The sequence below is a fragment of the Lontra canadensis genome, unplaced genomic scaffold, assembly GCF_010015895.1.
Source record: "Lontra canadensis isolate GAN:19392208 unplaced genomic scaffold, GSC_riverotter_1.0 scaffold6, whole genome shotgun sequence".
NCBI lineage: Eukaryota > Metazoa > Chordata > Mammalia > Carnivora > Mustelidae > Lontra > Lontra canadensis.
Window position 1 is genome coordinate 36,163,971 of NW_022631000.1, and position 22,340 is coordinate 36,186,310.

Genomic DNA, 22,340 nt, shown 5'->3' on the forward strand with positions numbered 1-22,340 from the left:
AATAGGAAATTTGTTTCCATTCTTCATACGTTTGGTATTAAAACTGTTACTGGTTTGTAATTTAATTGTGAGAAGCTACTACAGAGAGGCTTGATTCATCAAAGAATTTTGGGCACCCGATCAGCCTCTAAAATCGTGTATGTAACATAACCACATTGATGTAAGATACCTCTTGCATATTTACTTTTATTTTTATTTTTAAAATTTAAATTCAATTAGCTAACATAAAGTACATCATTAGTTTTAGATGTAATGTTCAGTGGTTCATCAGTTGCATATAACATGCAATGCTCATCACATCATGTGCCCTCTTTAATGCCCATCACCCAGTTAACCCTTCCCTCCACCTACCTCCCTTTCTGCAACCCTCAGTTTGTTTCCCAGAGTCAAGAGCATATTTATTTTTAAAAATTAACAATGCAAGACATCACAGTGATTTCAGCAGTTTCATGTTTACTATTCTGCATGATTTCTGGTAAAATAGTTCATCTTTCTTTGATATGAGGTCTTCTTTTGCTTTTAAATAAAATGTTAATTCTAAAAAAACCCAACAGAGTACTCTTCCTTTCCCCCACCCCTCATCCATCTGTCAAGTTGCTTTTTGTCTTTTCTTTCTTTCAAGTAAGCTCTAGGCCCAACATGAGGCTCAAACTCAGGACCCTGAGATGAAAAGTCACACGCTCTACTGACTGAGCCAGCCTAGTGCCCTTCATATTGCTTTTCAATTAGGATTTTCTAGGTTTATAACATACAGTTCAAACTGGCAAAAGGTGAACTGTTAAGTGTTAGTCATGACATTCTCCCAGTTTTGAATAAAAGATTTTATGTAGCTCTGTAGTATTGGGCTGATTAAATAAATGAATACTATCCTCTTTGATACTTTGCTTTAAGGTGATGCTTTCCAGTTTTCCAGTTATTTTAAATCAGTTTTAATTTTTACACATCAAAATTTGTTGTTTAAGTCCAAAAGAAGTATAGTTAAAAATTAGTTGACTTAACCTTCCAACCTTAATAAAACAAACAAATTTTTAGCTGGCCTAAGAACTGGATTCTGTAATGACGCAGATGTAATGACACTGGATTCTGTAATGACTTTTTCATAGACATTTCTTCTCAGCTTTTAAACCAGAGTGCTATGCTGGTTTTTCTGTTTTTGACTCAACATTGGAGAACTTTGCTGCCCAGGTAGAATCAGGGCCCACATTTCCACCTGGGGTGGCAGCTGTGTTGTTGGCAACCCTGACTGGGGAGTCCCGAACTGACCGGATAGAACCATTATCTCTTAGCTAAGTTATAACTACTTTTCTGGTTTTTAGCCAAGTCTCATGGTTGTGTAGGGTGAGGTCATGACTCTAAACCAGCTTAGTAGGTGGTCTGTCCATTTTGATTTTCCATTGTTCCTCTTCACTGGCATGGAGTTCTTCATGCAGTATTTACCACAGTATCAAGTTAAAGACATTTATTTAATATAAACTTTTGGTTAAGGTGATTTCGTTATGGCAGTAGTTGAATTTCTTGCTTTCTCATGCCTCGTTTATAGCAGAGCAACAGAGGAAAATTAGGAGAATGCAATGTCGCGATGCTTTATTTCCTGGGCAGAACCTGGGTCAGAATTTACCGTGGTTGCTTGCCACAGGCACTACTGTTGGATATAACTGACTGCCATTGTGTTTTATCGGGTGGCTTCTTGATGTTGGCAGACACTGAAACTAGTTCCTGCTGTAGTTGAGCTTATTGTCATAGGATTCCCTTTTTGATTTTTCTCTTTATCATTATCTGCTTATCCTTTTATATCATTACGGTATAGCCAAAGATAGAAAATAATGTTTCTCATATCCTCTGGTGTTTGTAAGTAGATAAGGGCAATTTATTGAGAATGAAATTAATTATTTCCCCTTACTCATTTCTATGAAGTTGCAGAATTGTGGAATCTTGTCAAAAAATTGACAATGATTATTTTAAATTACCAATGTAATTTGAAAGTAGGTAAACTGTCGTCTGTTTTTATAATGGTTGTCAATTATAAATAAAGGAGTTCTTAATTACACCCTTTGATTTTGTTTCTTCTGTATTTCACTCATTGTTTGGTAGGAAGGATCTAGAGTATATACTTAAAAATCTGTTTTGTATAAGTTCATATTTATTCTGTTTTATGTAAACAATGCTTAATATTTAATATTTTGTCCTAGAGCTTACTATCCATCTATATTTTTTGAGAATGAATATTTTCATAAGCATGTTTATCTTGTGGGTGCTATATGCTTCACAACTTTCAGCTACAGCAGGAAATGTAAAAATATTTTCTGTAACCTCGTATTAAATAGTGTATTTCTGATGGTGGTGAACTTCACTAATTCCTTCTGGCCTATTTTTTGATACTTAGAATAAATAACTTTGTATTCACAGAGAGTAGAAACGAAAATAACATAAAGATACTTCTGTCATTGGGGCACCTGGGTGGCTCAGTGGGTTAAAGCCTCTGCCTTGGACTCAGGTCATGATCCCAGAGTCCTGGGATCGAGCCCCGCATCAGGCTCTCTGCTCAATGCGGAGCCTGCTTCCTTCCCTCTCTCTGCCTACCTCTCTGCCTACTTGTGATCTCTATCTGTGAAATAAATAAATAAGATCTTAAAAAAAAAAAAAAAAGATACTTCTGTCAAATCCAATTAGTCTTTATTTTTTTAACTTAAATTTTGGAAGGTCATTTTGCACTCTAATCTTTCATGAATTTTTTTTGAACTCTATAGTAAGTTTTTTCCTCAGGATTATTGGGACAAGAAATAAAGAACTTTTCGTCATTATCTACTCTGTATTCTTTCCTTTTATTTTCTTCTCCAGTCTAGATTTTTTAGAATTTTCACTGGTTCTGCTATGCTGTTTTTAGTGAAATAATCTATGTTCATACTTTATCACTGCCTCTTGCATTTGGAATCCATGCATTTTGTACCAGTTATCTTTCAGCATTATTTCAAGGTTGAAGATTCTAAAGTTATATAGTTCACATTCATGTGGAAGGCCACCAGCTCTTACTTTTTTAATAATTTTATTTTCACTTACATGCATTGTCTGGCTCTTGTCAGAAGATGGTTTTATATGAGATAGACTTAGGTAGTATTTTCTTTTCTGTTTCCAATATGCTTTCTGTTAATGGCCACTATTACAGTTGGCCTTTCTGACTATAGCAGCACATTGAAAATGTTACTCTTCAGGAAACAGTGTGTAATGACTACCAGATCTCATTCCAGATCTCTCTTATTTTATGAGTATAGTAATCCTTTCTCATTTATGAGTTTGCCTTATTTGAAATTCAGATATAATGTAGATTTACTTCTGTACTGTATATGTTTTTCAGAACTCTGCTGGACATCTGGGTCACTTGTTTCTACCTTTGTTCTTCTGCCAGTTGCTTCTTAGGCGATTGGTCACATACATACTAAGTGTCATGAAAATATATTAGATTTTATCATTGAGCTATGTGTATTACCATGTGGTATTTGTAGCCCTTATGATATTGGGCAGAAAGAGACAAAAAAGAATGTTGTTTGTGCTGTCAGAACTATTACGGCCAAGGTAGATGTCTAGTGGTGCTCCAAGTAAAGTGCTGTGACAGTGTAAAATGAGAGGCATATTTTTCAGCTCAGTCTCCAAGGAGTATGGGATTCTTCTTGCCAAAGAGGGCTTAAGAATGACTACCCCCCCTCATCAAGCTTATGGGATACAGACTAAGGAAGCCAGCTCCCAGGTTAGAGGGCAGAGAGCTGTAGCATCACAAAACATTCTTATTAATTTATAAAACCGGAACTAGAATTTTATGATGAATGTATTTTAAGAAGCAAGGTTTTTTGTAGAAATTAATAGATACGGATTTGATTTTTAAAGGGCTGTATTTGGAGAAAGTGTATAAGCAAAGTCTAAGAATGTACTTTCAGATGAAGTGTGAATGAATAACTGACCAATAATGAAGTGCAAAAAGGCTTTCAAAAGAAGTTCACAGTTTATATTCCATGCTACATTCAAAAGATAGAGAGAATCCTAGGTTTAATGGCTTGTCACAATAGAAAAATCTGGATGGTGGTTGATTCTTAACCTTTCTCCGGTCACATCAAATGTAAAGTGGGATGTCAAAGGGAGAATCTGATGAAAACCATGGATCTTCTTAACAGAAAATTGCATGTATTTGCGTACATGGGTTTTCATGTCCTTAAGGAGCATTCATAGACATCTTAAAACTCCCTAGACCCACAAGGAAAGAACCTTTATGCCAATGTCAGAAACATTCAAGCAACTTTCAAAAATGCAGGTGTAAATATGAGCTAAGGGAGGCAGCAAGTTCTTCCTTTCCTTCCTCTTTTAGCCCCATTATTATCTTTTTCCACCTCAGTAGTACATCTTCTCTTAATTTCAAAGGAAAACTGAAAGAATATAGTTTATTACCAATTTAGGGTAGAGAAATACTTTTGGTAGCTAATATTGTGTTCTTTGTTTTCTATATTTTTATTTTGGTGAGTGTAAAACATATGAAGCTTTATAGATTATCTTGCAGTCCTACTAAAAAAAAACTGAGTTCCGTATCCAAGAGTTCTCCTATCATGGGGATTTTTAAGAACTTAATTCTGACAGTTTGAGAGGGCACTTTATTATCCATTAAATATGTTATATTATGCTTACCTTCATTGTAGATTTTTGTTTCTTTTTGTAATCTCCAGGTTTTTGTCTGTTGATTTTTGTTAGGTATTTCCCTGTCACCTTCATAGGAGAAGATTTCAGTATTCTTGTCCTACATAACTTATAAAAATATGAAAATATGAAATGAGATTGATCCTGTAGTCATTTGGAATAGTTCATTTTGGGATACTTTTGGAGTACTTTATTTTTCATACTGGCTAGTGAAGAAAATGCCAGTTTCTTCAAACTCTCCCTCCTCCACTTGGTTCTCAGGTGATTGAAACTTCCTTAAGGCCCAGATCAAGTCTTAACTCATTTTGTATCTTTAGTTCCTAGCATGCTGGTACCTGCCCACTAGCAGATTTTAATAAATCCTAATGGTATATTCAGTAGGCTGAATGAATAATTTATTTCTCCATTTTCAATACAGGTGTTTAAACAAAGTCTACTTGGGACCTTTGTTTATGAGGCTTTCTGAAAGTCTAATAAAAGATTTCCTTTGTTTGATATCTTTACTGGCCAAAGAAGAGTTGTGGGTATTTTTCAATATATGTTAGACCAGATCAGCTCTAAGTTTGATTTCCAGGATATTGGTTCCTGAAATTCTGGTTGATTGCTTGGAGTCTTGGGAGGGAACACTGCAGAAAAATATTAATAATATGCCTTTTAAGATTATAAGATAGTCTTTGGAGGAGGTTCAGATTGTTTTTAAAGCTATTCATCCAATCTTTTTAAGAAAGATCATTCTTCAATCGATCTGAAATAATAATAGATTAAATATTCCACATTAAGCATTTTTATTGTCTAGGGTGTGGTATGGTATAGCCTTTTTAAATTTTTTTTTAGATTTTATTTATTTATTTGACAGACAGAGATCACTAGTAGGCAGAGAGGGAGGCAGAGAGAGAGGGAAGCAGGCTCCCTGCTGAGCAGAGAGCCCAATGTGGGGGCTCGATCCCAGGACCCTGAGATCATGACATGAGCCAAAGGCAGAGGTTTTAACTCACTGAGCCGCCCAGGCGGCCCTGGTGTACCCTTCTTAATGCTCCTTTAGGAATATATGTAAAAATAAAAAGGTTGGAACATTGTTCACTACTTTTCTTTTAAATGAAGAATATTTTGGAATTGTTTAAAGCCAGTTGTTTAAATTCTTAGAAATCAGGGTTTGTATATCATTAGGTTCATGCCTATCAAAGAATGAGAACTTGGAAAAGTTCTTTTTGGCCATAGTGATTGCATTAAGTGTTATGTTACTATCATAGTATTTTCTTAATTTTTTAGTAGTCATGATCTCTGATACTCTTAAAGGGAATAAATAACAACAACAGTGAATTTATTGAATTATAGATAATAGGCAGGAAGGGAGCTGATAGAAAAGGCTCCCATGATATCCTGAAGCTTTTTGCGCTAGAGAGGATATTACAAAGCTCTAATTGACTACTTTGGAAAATTAAACTTAATATGGCAAAGTCAAAGTCTCCTAAGTTATCATTAAAGACACATATCTGCTACTTAGATGGCTTTTATTATTAACAACTTTGGAAAAAGTTAAAAATATGACTCCAAATCTGTGTAAACTTTGGATTTTCTTTTAATTGAAATTCCAGTTAGTTAACGTACAGTGTAATATTAGTTTCAAGTGTACACTACATTGACCCAGCAGCTCTGTACAACACCCAGTGCTCATCACAAGTACACTTGTGTAGTTACACCTCAACTACAGCTACATGGCTTCATGACAGTCTTTTTAAGAGTACTTTTTAGTGTTTCCCTTTTAGCACTTTATAAAAAAATATACATATGTGAATATTATTTTTAAACTTTAAAGTGTTTAGGTGGAATAAAATAGCAAATTTATTTTTTCAGAAATATAAACATTTCTGGCTAATTCTGCATTTGTTTTTTTGTTGTTGTTAAAAACTTTTCAAACATACCCAAGAATAGGAAGATAATACAATATACAGCCGTTACTTAGATTCAACCATTACTAAGATTTTTGCCATAGCTACTGCTGCTACTGCAGCTGTTGACGGTGATGCTGCTGTTGCTCCTCCTCTTCTTGTCCACATCCCCCTGTTCCTCCTCCTCCTTTTCTGCTTTTTCTTCGCTGAAGTATTTCAAAGCAAATTTGGGCACTGTGTTATTTTACCCACACATTCTTCGCTTTGCATCTCTAAAAAATATGAAAATTTTCTTAACATGACAGAGTACCATTAGTAAATTTATGTTCGATGCTGAATTTCTAGCCATCTACTCATGTTCTTGCATATACCTATCTTCACGTTTAAGCCACTGTCACACTTCAGGAAATCTGTGTTCCATATCTTTAAAATTTTTCCTATTTCCTTTTTTTTTTCCTTTTTCAGAAGAGCTAATGTTAAATTTATCCTGGACCATAGGGTATCAGTTTTCATTTCTCTGTAACATAGAAAAAAATAGTAAGATTACTTTTCCATGTGGTTCAGTAGTATACAGTAAAGAACAAATTGAAAAAATCTTTCTTGAAGAATGGTGTCTTACTACCTTGCAGGTATGTTCAGAATTTTTTCAAATTCAGAAATATAGGTTTCAGAAGATCCTTTCAGTTGGAGAAGATGACAAATTCTTATATTATATGGCTGCGTAATATAAGTAATTCTGTTTTATGTAGTTTAGCAGTGCTTCTCAGATTATCTATTTTGAAGGATATTTTCCCCTTAAATTTTGAATCCATTGCACACTAATATTTTTTAAAAATGTAATAAAAATGTTATAGTTGGATGAAATTATTGTAAGTTTGTAAACTATTACTCTCAATTTCTTTGTTCATCCTTTTGTGAGCTATAATAGTTCATGGAGTGGCTCTAGTTCTGAAATGCCACTACTATTAAACATGGGAAGTACTATGATTTTATCATTTGTGATTATTTCAGAAATACTTCTGGGAAGGCAGAAACCACCTGTTTCTCACATTTTCCATTTATTGGTCACCTTTTTAGCTTTCCTGGTTTGGGGGTTTAAGGCTTTTTGCAAGCATCATACCAATATTTATATAAGGTCATTGGGTTGTTCATTTGGCCTGACGGAACAACTAGATTATTCTTCTTATAAAATGTGCAAGACTTGAATGTGTATTTGAAAGGTGTTTATGTAGGGTGATGAGATATGGTTTGAAGCCTTAGATGGGAGCCAGAGAAATAGCACAATAAAATGGCAATAGTTAGGCTCAGAGTTACAAGACCTGGATTTAATCCCTATTTCCTGACTTAAAAGCAACATGATCTTGAGTTCTCTCTGTGCTTGTTTATTCATTTGTAAATTGTGAACACTAACTACTCTGATTACTTTGCAATTTGAGCATCATATTCTTGTCTTTTAATTGCTTGTTTCTTCCCTATAGGTCCTCAGCAATGTTAATGCATTTTGTTCCAGTTCTCCAGAACTCGCCTCAACTACTGTATAGATGTGTTCTGTTTTCAACTTACTACTTTCTAGCTTCTTCACCTCTACTGAGTATCTTTTCTGTACCTTACAACTTTTTTTACTCCTCAATGTTTTTTGTTTGTTTTAAAGATTTTATTTATTGATTTGACAGAGACACACAGAGAGAAGGAACAGAAGCAGGGGGAGTGGGAGAGAGAGAAGCAGGCTTCCTGCCAAGCAGGGAGCCCGATGCAGGACTCAATCCCAGGAGGCTAGGATCATGACCTGAACCAAAGGCAGACGCTTAATGACTGAGCCACCCAGGTGCCCCAACTCCTCAATGTTTATAATAGGGCACACTTAATGGTCATCAACGCTCCTTTGGTATTTCTAGTTTAGCTTTTGTTCTTTAACTGCATTGTAGTCTCAGTGTAGTCTGGTTCAAATTTCCGAGTGGGGGGAATCTGATTAGCTTAACTAATATCTCTTAGAGGTGAGGAGCTACAACAAGGGCTGCTAGCCAGCCTATTGAACTACTTCCTTTAAATCAGATGGTCAGTCACCTGTTACTGGACTCTATCTTTGTGCAGAACCTGGCAGGGACTGTGGGAGTGACATGAGTGGTACCAGTCCTGTGGACTAAGTGAATAGAAGGACTTTAATAAAAGGAAGTACTAATACCCATTTGGGAGAAAACATTTGAAGGAAAAAGGGGACGTTATTTAAGAAAATTAAATAAGGACATAAAAATACCTTTTAGGAAGTGTTATACTAATATTCCCATTGCTTTTAATGGAGTCATAATTGATTAAAAACCTGCCGCTTCTTTTAGACATCCTTTTAATTAAGATGGTTCCATTTGGTGTATCAGTATAAAATATGTTACTTACTTGCTTTTTTCCCCTTGGCATAAAATTAAGGAAAAGGGTAGAATTTACTTCCTATTTTGGGAAAATCACAAAGCTGAGGATTTCTGACTTGAGCACTGCTTCTAAAAATGATAAATAGTATTTTGAAAAAAAGAAGACTGAATAAGAAATGAAATTTTCTTCTAAAGGTAAGGTAATTTTCTAATTTAAATGAAGGTCTTCATTTAATAAGCTGTCTTTTTGGTCCGTGTTTGCCTGCACCAAAGAATATTTATTGAGCTTGTATTATGTGTTAGATACAGTGCTTAATGTCAATCAGGAGGACATGACAGAGCCTATGAGAGAGATTTGTTTCTTGGTCTAGAGTGGTACTTAGGGTAGGAAAGCATTTTTTAAAAATTTAGGTATAAATGATGTATAAATATTAGTTCTAGGTATACAACATAATGATTTGATATTTGTATATATTGCACAATGATCACCACAGTAAATTCAGTTAATAGCCATCACAGCACCTAGTTAACAATTTTTTTTTTCTTGTGATGAGAACTTTAAGATCTACTCTGTTAGCAACTTTCAAATATACAATACAGTATTGTTAACTGTAGTCACCATGTTATACAGTACATTCCGAGGACTTCTTTATCACTGAATGTTTATACCTTTTGACCACGATCACCCATTTTGCCTACATCCTACCCTCCTTGCCTGTGGCAACCACAAATCTATTCTCCATATATATGAGGTTTTTGTTTGTTTAGATTCCATATATGTGATATCATGTAGTACTTGTCTTTGTCTGACTTACTTTACTTAGCATAATGCCCTCAGTCTCTATCCGTGTTGTTGCACTGGCAAAATTTTCTTCTTTTCTATGTTGTGTGTGTGTGTACACACCAGATTTTATTTATTCATCTGTCAGTAGACACTTAGGTTGTTTCTGTGTCTTGGCTGTTGTAAATAATGCTGCAGTGAACATGAGGATACAGATATGTTTTTGAGATAGTAGTTTTGTTTTCTTCAGATAAATACCCAGAAGTAGAATTGATGAATCATTGTAGTTCTATTTTTAATTTTTTGAGGAACCGCCATACTGTTTTCCATAGTCATTGTACCAATTTAACATTTCTAACAGTGCACCAGTGTTCCCCTTTCTTCCCATCTTTTTTGTTTTGTTTTGTTTTTGTTTTTGTTTTTAGCCATTCTGACAGGTGTGAGGTGATATCTCATTGTAGTTTTGACTTGGTATTTCTTTGATCATTAGTGATGTTGAACAGCCTTTCATGTACTCACTGGTTCTTTGTGTCTTCTTTGGAAAAGTTTTTCAGATCCTCAGCCTCTTTTTAAATTGAATTGTTATATTTTTCTATTGAGTTGGATGAGTTCTTTATATATTTTAAATAGCCCTTTATTAGATATGTGATTTGCAAATATCTTCTCCCATTCCATAGGTTGTCTTTCTATTTTGCTGGTAGTTATCTTTGCTCTATAGAAACTTTAGTTTGATGTAGTTCCACTTGTTGATTTTGCTTTTGTTACCTTTGCTTTTAGTGTCTTATTTTAAAAATATAAAATCATTACTGAGATCAATGTGAAGATTACCCCCCCTCTGTTTCCTTCTAGGGGTTTTATGGTTTCCCATCTTATGTTCTAGTCTTTAATCCATTTTGAGCTGATAATTGTATATGGTATAAGATAGTGGGCCAGTTTCATTCTTTTACTTGTAGTTGTCTACTTTCCCAATACCCCTTAAGACTATCCTTTACTCATTTTATATTCTTTGATCTTTTGTCATACATTAATTTGCCATCCATGTGTGGGTTCATTTCTGGTCTCTCTCTCTTGCTCCATTGATCTGTGTGTCTGCTTTATGCCAATGCCATACTGTTTTGATGAGTATGGCTTTGTAATATAGTTTGGAATCAGAAAGTTTGGTACCTCCATTTTTATTTTTTCTCATGATTGTTTTAGTTGTTTAGGGTTTTTATGGTTCCATACAAATTTTAGGATTGTTTATTCTATTTCTGTGGAAAATGCTATAGGGGTTTTGATAGGATTGCATTGAATCTGTAGATTGCTTTGGATTGTATGGACATTTTAACAACATGAATTCTTCCAATCCATGAGCATAAAATAGCTTCCCATTTATTTGTATGTTCTTTAGTTTTTTGTAATCAGTTTCTTATGATTTTCTTAATAACATCTTCATTTCTCTAGCTTACTTTATTCTAAGAATGCAGTATATAGTGCATATAGCACATAAAATATGTGTTAATTCACTATGCTATTGGTAAGATTTCTGGTCAACGGGAGGGTATCAGTAGTTTAGTTTTTGGGAGAGTCAAAAGGTATATGTGGGTTTTTGCTATGTGGGAGGTTGACTCCTCTAACCTCTGTGTTTTTCAAGGGTCAACTGTATTTTATTTGTTTCTACTCTGATCTTTGTTATTTCCTCCCTACTAACTGTAGGCTTTGTTTGTTCTTCTTTTTCTAGTTCCTTGAGGTGTTAAGTTAGGTCGTTTATTTGAGTTACTTGTTTCTTAATGTAGGCATTTATTGCTATGAACTTCTGTCTTAGAATTGCTTTTGCAGTATCCCATAAATTTTGATATATTATACTTACATTTTTATTTTCTCAAGACAATTTTTGAGCCTTTTGATTTCTCATTTGATGCATTTTTTGTTCAGTAGTATGTTTAATCTCTACATTTTTGTGAATTTTCCAGTTTTCTTCTTGCAGTTGATTTCTAGTCTCATCCTATTCTTGGAAATGATGCTTGATAGGATTTCAGTCTTTTAAATTTGTGAAGATTTGTTTTGTGGCCTGGCGCGCCTGAGTGGGTGGCTCAGGTGGTTAATCATCCGATTTCGGCTGAGGTCATGATCTCAGGGTTGTGAGATTGAGCCCCGTGTTGGGCACTGTGCTGGATGTGGTACCTGCTTAAGATTTTCTCTCTCTCTCTCTCTCCTTCTGCACCACCCTCCAAAAGCTCATTTTATGGGTTAACATATGATTTTTCCTGGAGAAGGTTGCATATGCACTGGAGAAGAATGTGTATTCTGCTTTTGGATGGAATATTCTGTAAATGTCTGTTAAGTCCATCTGGTTTAATGGGCTTTAAAGTCCGATGTTTCTGTATTGATTTTCTGTCTGGATGGTCTATCTATCACTGATGAAAGTGAGGTACTGAAGTTTCCTACTGTTATTGTATTGCTGCATATTTCCCCCTTTTCGCCTGTTGATATTTCCTCTCTATATTTAGGTATTCCTATGTTGTTTGCATAAATATTTGCAATGTTATATCCTTTTGTTGGACCAATCCTTTTCTTACTATAAAATGACATTTTTTAAAATTTTTATATTTTTTTAATTACTTTTCAGTGTACTAGAATTCATTGTTTATGCACCACACCCAGTGCTCCATGCAATACGTGCCCTCCACAATACCCACCACCAGGCTGGCCCAACTTCCCACCCACCGCCCCTTCAAAACCCTCAGATTGTTTTTCAGAGTCCAAGGTCTCTCATGGTTCATCTCCCCTTCCAATTTCCCTCAACTCCCTTCTCCTCTCCATCTCCCTGTGTCTTCCATGTTATTTGTTATGCTCCACAAATAAGTGAAACCATATGATAATTGATTCTCTCTGCTTGACTTATTTCACTCAGCATAATCTCTTCCAGTCCCGTCCATGTTGCTACAAAAGTTGGGTATTCATCCTTTCTGATAGAGACATAATACTCCATAGTGTATATGGACCACATCTTCCTTATCCATTCGTCCATTGAAGGGCATCTTGGTTCTTTCCACAGTTTGGCAACCGTGGCCATTGCTGCTATGAACATTGGGGTACAGATGGCCCTTCTTTTCACTACATCTGTATCTTTGGAGTAAATACCCAGTAGTGCAATTGCAGGGTCATAGGGAAGCTCTGTTTTTAATTTCTTAAGTAATCTCCACACTGTTCTCCAAAGTGGCTGCACTAACTTGCATTCCCACCAACAGTGTTAGAGGGTTTTCCTTTCTCCACATCCTCTCCAGCACACATTGTTTCCTATCTTGTTAATTTTGGCCATTCTAACTGGTGTAAGGTGGTGTCTCAGTGTGGTTTTAATTTGAATCTCCCTGATGGCTAGTGATGATGAACATTTCTTCATGTGTCTGATAGCCATTTGTTTGTCTTCATTGGAGAAGTGTCTGTTCATGTCTTCTGTCCATTTTTTTTGACATGATTATCTGTTTTGTGTGTGTTGAGTTTGAGAAGTTCTTTATAGATCTGGATATCAGCCTTTTGTCTGTACTGTCATTTGCAAATATCTTCTCCCATTTCGTGGTTTGCCTCTTTGATTTGTTGACTTGTTTCCTTTGCTGTGCAGAAGCTTTTGATCTTGATGAAGTCCCAAAAATTCATTTTTGCTTTTGTTTCCTTTGCCTTTGGAGACATATCTTGAAAGAAGTTGCTGTGGCTGATATTGAAGAGGTTACTGCCTATGTTCTCCTCTATAATTCTGATGTATTCCTGTCCCACGTTGAGGTCTTTTATCCATTTCGAGTTTATCTTTGTGTATGGTGTAAGAGAATGGTCAAGTTTCATTCTTCTACATATATCTGACCAATTTTCCCAGCACCATTTATTGAAGAGACTGTCTTTTTTCCACTGTATATTTTTTCCTGCTTTGTCGAAGATTATTTGACCATAGAGTTTAGGGTCCATAGCTGGGCTCTCTACTCTGTTCCACTGGTCTATGTGTCTGTTTTTATGCCAGTACCATGCTGTCTTGGTGATCACAGCTTTGTAGTAAAGCTTGAAATCAGGTAACGTGACGACATTGTTTATCTCTCATTACAGTCTTTGTTTTAGTCTCTTTTGTCCAATAGAATTGTAGCTACTTTAGCTTTCTCTTAGTTTCCATTTGCATGGAATATCTTTTCCACCCCTTCATTTTCAGTCTGTATGTGTCCCCAAAGCTGAAGTGAGACTTACAGACAGCATGTAGTTGTGTTATTTTTTTTAAATCTATTCAGTCACTCTATTTCTTTCTTTTTTCTTTTTTTTTTTTTTTTAAGATTTTATGTATTTATTTGACAGACAGAGATCACAAGTAGGCAGTGAGGCAGGCAGAGAGAGAGGAAGGGAAGCAGGCTCCCGGCTGAGCAGAGAGCCCGATGCGGGACTCGATCCCAGGACACTGAGATCATGACCTGAGCTGAAGGCAGCAGTTTAACCCACTGAGCCACCCAGGCACCCACTCTATTTCTTTTTATTTGAGAATTTAGTTCTTTTACATTTAAAGAAATTATTGCTAGGTATGGACTTACTGTCATCCTGTTAATTGTTTCCTGGCTTTTTTTCTTTTCTTTCTTTTTTTTTTTTTATTTTTGTAATTTCTTTTTTTCCTTGCTCTCTTTTGTGATTTGATAGCTTTTTGTGGTTTTATGCTTAGATTTCTTTTTCTTTCTCTTCTGTTTATTTACTATAGGTTTTTGCTTTGTGGTTACCATGAGGCTTACATGAAGCTTCTTGTATTTATAATAGTGTATTTTAAGTTGATAACAACTTAAATTTGAAAGCATACTAAAGCTCTACAATTTTATTCTCCTGTGTTTTATATTTTCATTGTCACAATTTACCTCTTTATCTTGTGTATTCATTTACAAATTATTGTAGTTTTTGTTATTTTTCCTGTTTTTGTCTTTTAATTTTCATACTAGATTTATAAATGATTAGCTCTTCTCCTCTGTAGCATTAGATTATTCTGAATTTGTGCATTTACTTTACCAGTTAGATTTATACTTTTGCATGTTTTCCTGATACTAATTAGTATTCTTTTGTTTCAATGTCAAGAAGTCCCTTTAGCATTCCTTACGAAGCCAGTGTGGTGGTACTGAGCGAAAGCATGTTTGAGAAGTATTTTGGGGTAGAATTGATCCTTAATTTGTAGAGTTTTGGAAGTCCATGTAGATGCATTTGGGATTGCTATTTTTCTTTTTCTTTTCTTTTGCGGTGGTGGTGGTATTATAACTGGAGCAAATTTCCATCTAATTATCTGACATTTTTGGGTTTTATGTGGGTTATCATTTTGGAGTGGATTCCTTGTTTAATAAAAAAAGTGAGATTAATAGAATTTGAGATTACATTTTTAAAGAATTTTCTTTTGTGTCTCTCTCCTTTAAATTTCTAGTAACTTACTAGTTTATACCAGTCATGTTATATTTATCTTGAAGTACTTCATTGAGGTTATTTATGTGCATCACTGTCTAAATTGTAAAGTCTTACTGCTTTATATGTCTCGTATATATCTCTCTATATATATATATACATAAATATATATATATTTTTTGAATGACAACATCAAAGTGCCAGGCCCTATGCTACACAACGTGAATACAAAGACAGGATTTTCAAGGAGCTTAGAATCTGGGAAAGGACATATGTAGACATGATTATGATTATAGAATATAAATGCTACACGTTTTGATACCAAAATTGTTGGGAAGACAGTCTTTATATAGTAAACACTACACAAATATTAACGAATGTTAATTAAAATATGCTAACATAGCATAAGAAACCGAATTTAATATTTTAATTATACATTTAAGTTTTATAACTATATATATATAAGTATATTTACTATTGTAGAGTAAAATGACACATGTTAGGCTCTTCTTTTTCTTCAAGGACAGTAGGATTATCAGAGCCTGTGGCTGGCTTGAAATATTAATTTCTTACTATAATTTATATATAATATGTATATTGTCTATGTTCATGAAAAAATTAACTCATTAAAATTCATGTGTCTTAACAGAAAAATGTCTTCTTTTTCAGATATAGAGTAATATAGGGGGACAAGGCCAGGCTATGTTTCTCTTATGAGATGTTTGACCTTAGGTCAGTAATTTAACTTAGTCAAACTTTTTTTGTTTTGTTTTGTTTTGGTTTTTTATTCCATGTGTATTGTGGGGCTTGAACCTGCAACCCTGTAATCAAGAGTCCTGTGCTATACTGACTGGTGAACCCCCACCTTTTTTTTTTTTTTTTTTTTTTAGCTGAACTTCATTTTTTAAAAAATCTGCAACACAGGACTCACAATAATAAATAGTGAGCTCCTTGAGAGCTATGTCCATGCCATATTAATTTTTGCTAGAAAAAGACCAACCAGGGACACCTGGGTGGCTCTGTTGGTTGAGCGTCTGCCTTTGGCTCGTGTCATGATCCCAGAATCCTGGGATCGAGTCCTGCATCGGGCTCAGTGGGGAGCCTGCTTCTCCCTCTGCCTGCTGCTCCCCTTCTGTGCTTTCTCTCTCTCTTTCTCTCTGGCAAATAAATAAATAAAATCTTAAAAAGAAAAAAAAAAAAAAAAAGAAAATGACCAACCATACTGGCTTGCTTGTGACTTTCTTTGTTTTAGCAATGAAAGTTCTGTATCCCAGGAAACTCTTCAATCTTAGATGAAGCAGGATGGTTGGTCACTTTATTGGTATTGGTAGTGTCTAGCTTTTAGCTGGCAGTTAGTAGGTCTGTGACTGGAATTGAATGTCTCCTCTGTCATGCTCGCAGAACTGATGTGTAAGAATCAAATGATATTTTGTAAAAGTATTTTGAAAACAGTAAAAGGTATACGAATGAGATTGATGTTGTTCTTCCTATCATTTTTCCCTTGGATTCATCTCTGAACTTGTATGTGAAGTAATTTGGTATACAAAAATTTGATAACTCAGGATTTCATGCTTGTATCTGTTGTCTAAAGTGAACTACATGTGATGACATGTTATCATTTAAAGATAGTTCTTTCTGGAAGGCAATGAGAGTTGAACTAAAAATTGAATCAGGATCCTTTGGTCTTGGAGTTTTACACTTAGTATGATTTTTCATTATATTGGAAGAGCTGATTTCACTTTTGAATATGTGGTTTCTGTTCTGTTTAATTGTTTTACACATTTTCTCTTAGGCGAACACCACTTTATAGTATAGCCTCTTCTGTTTGAACAAAGTTTCTTCTATTTGAAAGTTTCTTCTATATTTCTTCTATTTGAAGAAAATCTGAGGATGGGTATAGTACTGTCTGCTACTAAAGATGCTAGTTGAGGCAGTTCTTTGCATTTATTGGATATTTACCCTTTATTCTATTCTTGAACAATTTTTTATTTTTCATTCTTAAATAAAACCATCAGGGAAGGGCACCATTTTTGCCAACCACATATGTTTCTGATGTAACTAAGAAAGATAATGTGGCATGATATTGTGTTGCAGGGCAACACTGTCACTTAATGAGTGCTTTTAAGAGTTCCCTTGAGGTTGCTAGAAAGCTAAGGAACATGATTTGAAAAGATAGTGTATAGGAGTAAATAAATGGGGGAGTTACTTGGTACTCTCTTGATCTTAGATTTTGTTGGATCTTACAGTCTAAGAAGTTAAAAAGATTGGCTTTGATCAGAATTTGAATTAGTGTGACCTTTAAGGAAAGCTGAATACCTCATGCATTGTGTTCATTATGTTGAACGTTTGCTATCCAGTTTTGTGAATCAAGATTGTCTTAGTTTCAGGTACATGCTTTTGAAAGATTTTATGTCTTGATTATCACTGGCATATAAAACCTTGGTCTTGTCTATTGCTTATCTGCTGTGTAATCTTAGGTAGATCACATTTATGTGATGAGAAATCCTAGGGTCATTATGAGATTGGGATACATGTTTGCAAAATGTAATTTTTGCCAACCACATTTGTTTCTTAAGTATAGCTTTCTATTCTTCTGTAGGTGTTTACCTAGTAAAAACATAACAAAATCCCAAATCTAAAATAACTAGAATCCTTAACTGTATCTTAGCAGATTTCTTTAAAGATTTTATTTATTTATTTATTTATTTATTTATATATGAAAGCGAGAGCAAGTGGGGGCACTGAGAGAGACAAACAATCTCTACTGAGCACAGAACCTGATGTGGGGCTCATTCTCAGGATTCTGAGATTATGATCCTAGCCAAAATCAAGAATTGGACGCTCAACCAACTGAGCCACCCAGGTGCCCCAGCAAATAGAATTTTTAAGAAGTTAGGTGCCTCTAGTTTTTACTTGTTATTATTAAAACTTTATAAGGAATCCAGCACAGTTGTTAAGAAGTAAAGAAATACTGGGGGCGCCTGGGTGGCTCAGTGGCTTAAGCCTCTGCCTTCAGCTCAGGTTATGACCTCAGGGTCCTGGGATCGAGTCCCACATCGGGCTCTCTGCTCAGCAGGGAGCCTGCTTCCCCCACCCCCCCGCCCGCACCTGCTTCTCTACCTACTTGTGATCTCTGTTTGTCAAATAAATAAAATCTTTTAAAAAAGAAGTAAAGAAATACTGGATCAATTAAAAATTGAGATGATTAGTATTGAGTTATAACAATAATAGTAATAATGATTGCCTATTAAAGTCCTTACTAAGGGCCAGGTACTAATACAGAATGCTTAATGTTTGGTTTTTTTTTCGTTTAATCCTTAGAGCAGTTATGTGGAATAGGTAATCATGGTATCATGATTTGCTGATGAGGAAACCAGATCTTTCACCTGTGCCAGGGACTCAACAGCACTAAGAGTAGACTTGGAATTTTTGAAGATAAACTTATTGTGTCTGGCCCCAAAACCTGTTCTAAAGTCATGACTCTTTGGGAATATGACGGGTATCTTTGGTTGTAGAGTAAATGCTCACTTCTGATGATCATGATCAGAAGGAGAACTGGATTGGAATAGAACAGATCTTTCTGTTCAGAGACCCTGAGGTTCTGGCAGTGTCATAGCTGCTCTGTAGGTTTGGTCTTTTTCCACTGTGTGGAAAACAATGAAAAGTAGGTGATATGTAGGGATGCCACTCAGCTCAGTTTGTTAAGCATCTGCCTTCAGCTCAAGTCATGATCCCAGGGTCCTGGGAGCCATATTGGGCTCCCTGCTTGGCAGGGAATTTGCTTGTCCCACTGCCTTCCCCACCCCCCTGCCATGCTCTCCTTCTTTCTCTCTCTCTCTCTCTCAAATAAATAAATGAAAAAAAATTTTTATGTGAAATCTTTTTTTAAAAAGTAAGTGAAATATATATATATATATATATATATGTGTGTGTGTGTGTATATATATTTATATATATATAAATAGCCTATTTGGATTATTAGTACTTTGATTTTACTGATTTTTAACTGTCTCTTTTTTTTAAGGGGGGAGTCGGGGAAGGGGCAGAAGGAGAGGGAGAATGAGAATCCCAAGCAGGCTCTGTGCCCAGCATGAAGCCTGGGGTGGGGCTCAATCTCATAATCCTGAGGTCTGACTTGAGCTGAAAATAAGAGTCAGCCGTCCTACCGACTTAGCCACTCAGGCACCCCTTAACCGTCTCTATTTAAACAAAAGAGTAAGGTAAAAGCTTAGTGTCTAAGAGTATCAAAAATGCTCTCAGAAGCACTAATTTATTGAGTATGAGTAGTCTGCTCATTTAATGAGTTATGAAGTATGTACAAATGCATTCAGAGTCTTGATGAAGTGCTATATGAAGTCTTTACCTTCGCTGTAGCAGTTAACTTCTATTTGGTGAATAGATCCATAGCTCTGCCTTAAAATAATAATATATTTTTAGAAGACATATTCCATTTAGTATTCAAATTTTAAACATTTTTGAAGTTTCTCTAAGACAGCAAACTGTCTACATTGCTTGTAGAACTTTTTTTTTTTTTCTTCCCTCTTAGATTAGACTACCTCTACGCAAAATTGCCTCTTCCCCACCCTCCCTGCTTTGACTTTGGGCTTGCAAAACTCTGGAAATGAGAAACAAACCTCAGTCAGTATTTCTCAAAGCTATTGAGAGTATTTGGGGTGCTTTTTAGAAATAGGGGTATCTCTACTTGTACCTTTATGTTTTTTAGAAAGACATTGTGGAGTGTATCCCTTTTGTATTTTTAATACAATAATTGTACATATTGGTTAATATTTTTGTTGAAGATGGTAGAAATGTACTGTGTTTATGCTTCTACATCCAGTTTGTACAAGCTGGAAAATAAATATAACATAAAAAAAAAAAGAAATAGGGGTATCTTCCCACAAAAAATAGCTTCGAAAGCACTCTCTCCTAATGCCATGTCTTATACTTTTTGTTCTTATACAGAAACTAAAAGATGTTGGCTTTAGAGGAATAGCTGTTCAGAGAATCTCTCTGTTCTAGGAAGGTGCAGCTGTGGGTTTGGCTGGCCCAGCCAGAGGTTGCAGGGTTTGAAGCCAGAGTTCAGAGACAGCAAGTAGTAAATTAGAGTGGTATAAAGAAGGAATGTGTGGATAACAAGGTCGAAACCAGGTTACCTGATTTAGGAGCCAAGCAAAATACATGGTTGAGATGGGCTACAAAACTGAAAATAAGGAGTAGCCATGGGGCAAATTACAGATGGTCTCGAGAATTCTAGGACAGAATATGATGGCTATTTAAACAGTTTGGCAAGCTTGGTTCATCTGAATGGCTTTTAAAGCAATGGAGTCAGTGTCAAAGGCAGGAGAACATGAAAACCAGTAAATGATTGTAGGACTATTAGTGTAGCCCTTTAGGCTTATGTACAAAATACTCTTTCACCCACCCATTTGGTTTGTTCCTCACAGTATTTGAAGGACATGATTTATCCCATTTTTATAGAGAAGGCAAGCTATAGTGTCAGTTTCAAGCCCTGAAAGCCTAGCATGATTGCATCATGGCTGTTTTTTTTTAGGGAGAAGAGTAGTAGAATTCAGTGAGGGAATAGCACATTTTTATAGGTAGAACAGGAGTAGACATGCAGCTGGTGGGTTTGAGAGTGTCTTAAATGGAGAAGCTACAGTAGAGTTAAATGATTATTCTGTTACTCCATGCTGAGGAGCTAAACAAAAACACAATACAAATATGTATAACTTTTTTTTTTTGATGAGAATTCTAAAAAATTTGGAGCCCTTTTAAAAAATGTGAGAGCCTCAGTCATGAGTTTGTCTTTTTCAATTGCATTTTTTGTGGCCAAGCACTTAAAAATAAACATGAATATGACATAGCTTCAATAATTTTTGTTTAGTGCCCTTTGAAAGCATGTGCACACATGTGTGTATGTGTGTTCATGTTGGTCCTGTAAAGCTTTAATACTGTCCATTGCGAACTAGGGTGACCAATTCAGTGATCAAACAGCTGGTGCTTAAATGCATCTACTCACACTACATTTGGTGGGAAGCCTCCATTTTGTATGTTTGTGAGTATGAATGAGAAAGCTAGTCTGCCTTGGGAATTTTATAATGAATATGAGAGAGATCCTGCCACAGGTAGTTATTAAAATGTCCCCTGAAGTCTTTTATGATGAATGATTGTGTCTGTGTCTGAGTCTTTGACCTTCCCTGAAGCCTCTGTTTTTTTAAAGAAATCATCACTGCCCCAAGCTATTCACTTATTAAAATTTAAAAAATAAAATCTTACTACTAAGTTTTAATTTGTACAGTGCAACTTCTGAATAACTCAAGTAACTTTATATGTATTATTTGATCAATTTGCTCTGTTCTTCTGAAATGGAGGAAATATATGTTGATGATTTAACTGCTGTTTGTCACCTTTTTTGAGGAAGGGATGAAATATGGAGGAAAATGGAAGGAAAAGATATTGGAATTTTGCTTATTAAACAAGCAAAAGTCTGTTCTTACTGTTTTTCTTGTAGGAAAATGCATCATCATGAAAAACTTAAGATTTATAAAAGGAAAGGGAAAGATGAGTAGGAGCTATAAGAAAGAGGAGGGTTCTTAGACACAGAAATAGATAATTCTAGTATTACTTTTAACAGTGTTTAAAGTTTACTAAAGAAAATGGGGTTACCTACTCCTATGTAATAAAAATTTTCTGAAAGTATGTTGAAATAAAAAAAAAGCTTGATTTATAGCTAAGAAGAAAGATAAAAAAGAAATTTGTTGAGTATCTACTGTAAATTAGGAATTAGGGGATTGTGTTATCGTGATAGGTTATTTTATTTGGTTGCCACAGCAGCCTTTCTGACTTTTAAGTTTGTATTTACCTTCACTTAACAGATAAGGAAACAGACTACAGAGGTCAAATAACTTGATCATGCTCTCATGGCCAGAGCTGGAGTTCTTAACACTTCAGATTTTGAACTCTTATTGTCTACTGGGTTTTACTCTTGGTTCCTTTTCTTTTCTCATATTTTTAGAGAGGGGTATAGGGGAGATGGAGAGAGACAATCCTAAGCAAGGGCCCAGCACAGAGCCTGAAGTAGGGCTTGTTCTTATGACCCTGAGATCATGTCCTGAGCTGAAATCAAGAGCCGGGTGCTTAACTGACTGAGCCACCCAGTTCCCCTCTTTGTTCCATTTTGACTGGCTCCAAAGCCTCAACATCCTTTGGTGCTAATAATGTCTTTGTATCAGTCAGCTGTTGTCA

General features: G+C 35.3%; 1 protein-coding gene across 1 annotated transcript in view; it reads left to right on the forward strand.

Moving 5' to 3' along the window:
- RSRC1 (arginine and serine rich coiled-coil 1) overlaps positions 1–22,340 on the forward strand; it is a 424,559-nt gene that overhangs the window by 52,751 nt on the left and 349,468 nt on the right. The gene's annotated exons all lie outside the window — the stretch shown is intronic.